The following is a 6380-nucleotide window of genomic DNA, read 5'->3' on the forward strand; positions in this document are numbered from 1 at the left end:
CCAGATTAGGCATAAAAATAAGAAAAATTCAGTTCTTTCCAGTCATCTTGTTTAAAACAATATTGCACCTCTAGGATGGGAACAAAAAAATAAAAAAGAAGCCAAATTATATGCAAACTGCATTTACAGTTATATTTATATTTTTTGTATTCTCTAAACTTGGCACTTTGATCTGATATTCTGACACAACACCAAGAGCAGTCATTATTATCATTTTTTGTTCAAACAGGAACTTCTTTTGCTAAGCATGGAAGTTTTATTTATTTTGCAAAGGTTTTGGTGCAGATAGTAATAAAGGGAAATTAATTTGCAATTAATGCTAGGGGACTTAATTTGGTTTAAACTGATCTTTCTCATCTTAAACATGACATTTTGTAATTACACTCAAAACATAAAAAGCTTGTGTGTACAGGGCTTTCACTATGTTCATTCGCCCAAGTGGTCTTTTTCGGAAAATACTAAAATCAATACGACGAGTGGACTTTACAAATCTTTTTGGCTGAGCCCTGAAGGTCATGGGCAAAAATCAGTTGCGTACACATAATTATACACATTCAAAGGGCGTGCTCATATTCTTCGCGAACGCAAACGACGCCATTTTGTTTCAAGTTGTTGACCTGCCCATTCAATCCTATATTCAATCAACAATACACGATTGATGGAAAGTTGGAGAAGGAGACCGTGAAATATTTACCCAGAGAAAGATTTGTGAACGCCTCATCACTTACTGGATTATGCCCCCAACTGTCATAAAAATATCCACAGAATCAGTCGGAATTCACAGTTAAAAATTGTAAACCATGCGAGTTAATACCCTTGAACTGATCACGCTGAAACGAAAAAATTTCCAGTCTGGACGTTTCTGAAAATGAAGTCCTTTTCACTTCTTACGACGTTTAGAAGTACTTGTACTTGACTCTAAATGTTATTAGTTTAACAAAATACTAAATTTTCATGTAAACTTTAAAAGTATAAAACTAGAATGAACATAAAAGAGAAACTGAATTGACCGTGTCCTGTCGTACTACATGCCCAGCGGGTGTAACTAAACTTGTACATCTATCTAGATCTAGAGAAAACGGCTAAATGTTGCAGTGTGATTGCAGGATAGCTACGTCTCCTTTACCGCGGACTTAAAAAGAATTTTTATTGCCCTTAAAGATTTTTTGAATGCCCAAGATACACCAGAATAATATGATTTAAACAGCGTTCTCACCGTAGTGCGAATACCGCAATTGATTTATCGCCCTTTAAAAAAGTATGTTCAAATATTAAATTTTAGAACGTCAGTTAAGGAGCCACGATAGTGTAATGGGAAGACAGTTTCTTCTCACCTGAACACGCGGGGTTCAAATCTGGTTAGGACTTCTTCTTTCTTTTCTTTTTTCTTTTTTTTAACCAAGCTTTATAATAACAAGTACAGAACACATTTTAACTATTAATTTTTTAAGTGTATCACAAGTGAGTCTTGAAGGCCTTGCCTCTCTTGTGTATATTTTTTTAATTTGCAGATCTAACTGATTTTGAATCTACACAGAAAGGAATTTGACCGTAATCATTTTTATGAAAATCTAGAATGTGAATCAAAATCATGAGTATGGCCACGAGGTCAGCAGTAAAGACTGTAAATTGTTTGTACAATTACGAGTGGTACATTTTCTCATGGTTCAATTCCGGATTTCCAAAAGCTGCTCCCGTTTTGCCATTATCAAGAACCGAATCACCTGTATATATTTTTTGATATTATTACTATTTCTATATTTATTTTTCATAATCATGAGAGCATGCAGAGCTCTTTAATATATTAGTCGATTTATTTTTCGAGATTTGTGTAGTCTATAACAAAGTTGGGTTTTCTCAATTCCCACGATGGTGTGGTTGAGAATGGCGGTTCTCTCTCTCCCTCTCTTTCTCGATGCACACTTCCACTGTCCATTCCTTGGCAACTTCGAACACAGTTACGTTAGCACAGTTAGCATTGTTTCTGGGTTTGTCACTGATCTTGTTCTGTGTGTTATGGTTGCCGTTGTGAGGCCACACATTGAACTAGCGGGTATCAAGTTTCCCCCACCGATCCTCCCCCTTCCTCCCACTCCAAATCTCGCCACCTGGGACCCCCCCCTCCCACCCCAAATCTCGCCACCTGGGACAGAGAGAGAGAGAAAGAGAGATCAGAGAGAGAGGCAGCAATGTGATTTTGTGGTGCTTGGGACAATCAAAACAGAGCGGTGGTTCACGCCGAAGAGAGAGAGAGAGAGAGAGAGAGTCAGACCCAATGATATTTCAGCCTTGCTTTTATTTCCCATCTGTCCTTACCAATCTACATTCACTACATTTTGTACACAAATATACCTACACGGAGGAGGGGGATGGTGAAAGGAGGAAAACAACCCCGTGCAAATGAATATGCATGTCGAAGAAGGTGCACACACACACACACACACACACACACACACTCGCTCACATACACATGATACGTATTTATATAACATACACATACACGCTCACACAGAGATGACAGGTGGACGGGAGAGACAGGGGTGAAAAAGAGCGAGTGCGGAATGGAGGGGGTGGGGTGGGAGTCGCCAAGTGCTGGTGTGAGCGGTTCACGATTTTTTTTTTTTTTTTTTTTTTTTTTACCCGCAAGCTCATCTCGCCCGTGGGGTGAACCGATGTGAGTTCGTGTCTCCACAGTCAAAAGCGCCGTTTTGTCAGGCTCAGTCGCTAGCGGTCTGGAGGAGAGAAACCATACAGCCTTGGTTGTCCGGCCTGGTAAGTACTTAGCTGTGTTTAAATGAAATGTTTAGTTTTGTTAATAACTTTGTAAATGAACTCATTCACTATCCCAGTCCTGCTGCAAGAGAGCCTCTTACCTGTTTTTATCTGACGCAAAGGTAGTCATCGATAAATCGCCAGTTTACCTTCACTGGGTGTCCACAGGAAGGAGTATTTGAAGTTCACATTTAAAGTTCTATAAGCTAAAATGGGAAAACATTACCACCACACCTCCCCCACCCCGTTTCGGCTTTTTCGCACACCCATTTATTTATATTTTTTTAAATCAGAAGGTAGGGAATGATCCCAGAACGATAGCAAGCGTGTTGAAAACATCGGAATGGGAATATTGCTCATTGAAGAAGGAACAATGTTGGAAAGATATTCACCCCAGACCTCTCCAGCCTTTTCCCAATTGAGTAAAGAGGGCAGGGGATGGGGACAAAAAGGAGGTATATTTCCATTATGTTTCCAGCAGCAGGAAGAAGGGCGCAATAGCCGAGTGGTTTAGGTGTTGGACTTTCAATCTGAGGGTCCCGGGTTCGAATCACGGTGATGGCGCCTGGTGGGTAAAGGGTGGAGATTTTTACGATCTCCCAGGTCAACATATGTGCAGACCTGCTAGTGCCTGAACCCCCTTCGTGTGTATACGCACGCAGAAGATCAAATACGCACGTTAAAGATCCTGTAATCCATGTCAATGTTCGGTGGGTTATGGAGACACGAAAATACCCAGCATGCATGAACCACGACAGAGTCATCGGCAAGTCGATGTTGGTCGTGTAACGGAAAGAAGAAAAGAAGAAGAGGAATGGTGGGGGTGGTGGAGGCAGGGGAGGAGAGGGGGCAGGGTGGAAATAGTGTCCAAAAAAGACGAGAATAGTTTACATTATAGTGACAGGTTTTGATAGCAGGGATGGTGGTGGTTCCCATTCCTAGCCAAAATGGCTAAAAACAAACAAAACATTTCATTATTGATATTTGAAGTCATCTCTCATTTTGTTTTCAGTTTATCATTTTTGACTGGTCACCTTAATCATAGAAAACGGAATAATCTGGTTACTGCAAAATGTGGTCAGTAACTTTAGTTCAAGCATTGAATGGCAGATTTCTTTGTTCACCCCTCCTCCATCGTTCCAACTGTCAAGTTTTTGTATACATTTTAGATTAGCTTTTTTTATTCTTCATTGTGATATTAAAAAAGTTTTAAAGGGTGTTCGAATCATCACAGATTATTGATAGTGGTGTAGAATTGAGAAAGACAGAAAAATCAAACTGAACTCAAAGACATACATGAAAGGTAAATCATTGATCAAAGATCTCTACTCATACCTTGTTGAAACATTAAAAAAGAAAAAAAAGAAGAAAAAAAAAAAGAAAAAAGAAAAAAAGAAAAAAAAAGCTCTAGTATTTTAGTAAGACAACATGCATGCCCACATATTATGCACGACCCAAGCACACATAGAAATCCACACCTGCACTCTCTCTCCACCCCCCTCCCCAACCGCTTCCCTCCCCACACACCTTAGTAGGGATGGTGTGGAGGGGGGATGCAGTAACAGGAGGGGCAGGGTGGAAGTCTTGCCCCAAAGTGTTGGTGGATATAATTGTGGTTGACATTATGCAAAATTTTAATCTTAAGTCAGCTTTTCATTTTTGCAGTTTGTTGAAAGGTGTGAAAAGAGTGCCTGAAAGTGTTCCATTTTTTTTTTTTCAAATGAAAAGGTTACAAGATAAGAATTTTAATGATCATTTATATTTCTGTTCCTCCCCTCCCCCCACCCTTTTAAATCAATGTTTTCATTTGCTTTTATATTTAATTTTGTTTAAAAATATCAACGGCGTTATTCAATATCCTCCATGCCCCAAAAGGGATTAAAAGATGAAAAAGAAAATGTTCAGGCATTATAAAACTATTTTGAAATTTCTTTATGCCCCCCCACCACCCTCACTCATTCCAATTGTCAAGTGGGTTTTTTTGTGCATTTTACATTTAGATACTCTTTGTTACCACATTTTTTTCTTTTTAGACGCAGTTAGACAACATGCATACTTACTTAAAACGCTGAAGCAGAAGGTGACCATTTCCCCATGGAATGCTACTGATGTAATGGAGACATTTAAAATTTAGTGATGGTTGCAACCTCTGTGGGATGAATATCAAAAGTAAATGATGTCTAGACAAAACAAAAATATATTAGAAAATGTCAATAATGAAAGCTAACAGATGCAATGATTCATCACAACTGTTACTAGAAATTTATAAAAATGATGCATTAGTTGTCAAAATGATCCAATATGCAGCACTGTGTACCAGTAATGTTTTAGCATAACTATTGTTTTGTAAACCCAACCATCGACTTGACTTGATATATTTTTGCTTAAATAAAACACCCCTCTCCCTTTCCCAAGATCCTAGAAAGCCCTGACACTATTCATGTTTAAATACTTTGACTGTCTTAAATGTATCTGACCATTTGTATGTGGTCATGTTATTAGGGATCAAGGACGCGAACAAGGGACTTCATGAGGCCTCTGAAAAAGCTAAGTCAGCCCCCCGCCGCCCCCCTTATCTCCCCATTCTGTCTTGTCTGTCTGTCCGTGTGTGTGTGTGTGTGTGTGTGTGTGTGTGTGTGTCCGTCCATCTCTGTGTAATAGCATTTATTTTTGTGGCACTTTGAATGAATGTGTGGTTGAGATTGCGCGTGCGTGTTTGTGCTTGTGATGCTAGGGGAAGCAATTGCGTGTTTCTTATGAATATGATTTTATTGTGATCATCGCTCCTCAGTGTCAGTGAGTAGAGTTCTGGATAGCTTAGCTGATCCCGTCACAGCAACTGTAAGCCAGAGCGCGAGAATCGGCTGGACCGGACGGGTCCTAGTGTTTCGTTGTTTGGGCCTGTTGTCACACTGATGAGGTGAGGATATCTATGGTACGTAATAACGTTAGGTCCTATTATTCTTATTATTATTTATAGGTATTTGGTTCTTCATTATTTGGCAAAACATTTTGTATTTATTCTGGTTATGAATTGGATTACTTAATTTCACAATTTTAGTAAACGAATGAAAGGTGATCCGTTTCTGGGATTGTTTGGTTATTGTTCATTTCTATTCAATTGTCTTTGTAATTTCTATGGATCGATTTATCCAAATGATAAAGTGTTATATTTGTGTTGTCAAAATACTTTCATGCTTTACAAAACAAATATAGTTTATACAGTATTTATTATATTGTTTTATAAATAGTTTTTTGTATGTTTTATTAAATGGGAGTTTATGTACTTTTTGCGCAGAGGCTCGCGCATTGTCGCGCGTTGTCGCAACCACGAGATCAGAATTGAGAATCTTTGCAAAACTACCTTGTGTGAGGTGTTCATTCCTTTTCTTCCCCCTCTTGTTCTTCCTTACCCCCTTGTGGAAAACGCTGTAATAATCGAAGATAGAACCCACCCCAACAACTACAACAATGGCGCCCAATGTCCGTCTTCGATGACTACAGCTACCTCAAGTTTCGTCAGCATTGACCTCGGTGGATGAAGTTTTCTTTTTCTTCTTTGTCGTCGTCGCTGATCACTCCCACCTCCCTCCCCATCGCTACCATCG

General features: G+C 39.2%; 1 protein-coding gene across 1 annotated transcript in view; it reads right to left on the minus strand.

The window, feature by feature from the left end:
* LOC143300514 (D-aspartate oxidase-like) overlaps window positions 1-6380 on the minus strand; it is a 73117-nt gene that overhangs the window by 11291 nt on the left and 55446 nt on the right. The gene's annotated exons all lie outside the window — the stretch shown is intronic.

The sequence above is a fragment of the Babylonia areolata genome, chromosome 26 (assembly GCF_041734735.1).
Source record: "Babylonia areolata isolate BAREFJ2019XMU chromosome 26, ASM4173473v1, whole genome shotgun sequence".
In the NCBI taxonomy this organism is placed as follows: domain Eukaryota; kingdom Metazoa; phylum Mollusca; class Gastropoda; order Neogastropoda; family Buccinidae; genus Babylonia; species Babylonia areolata.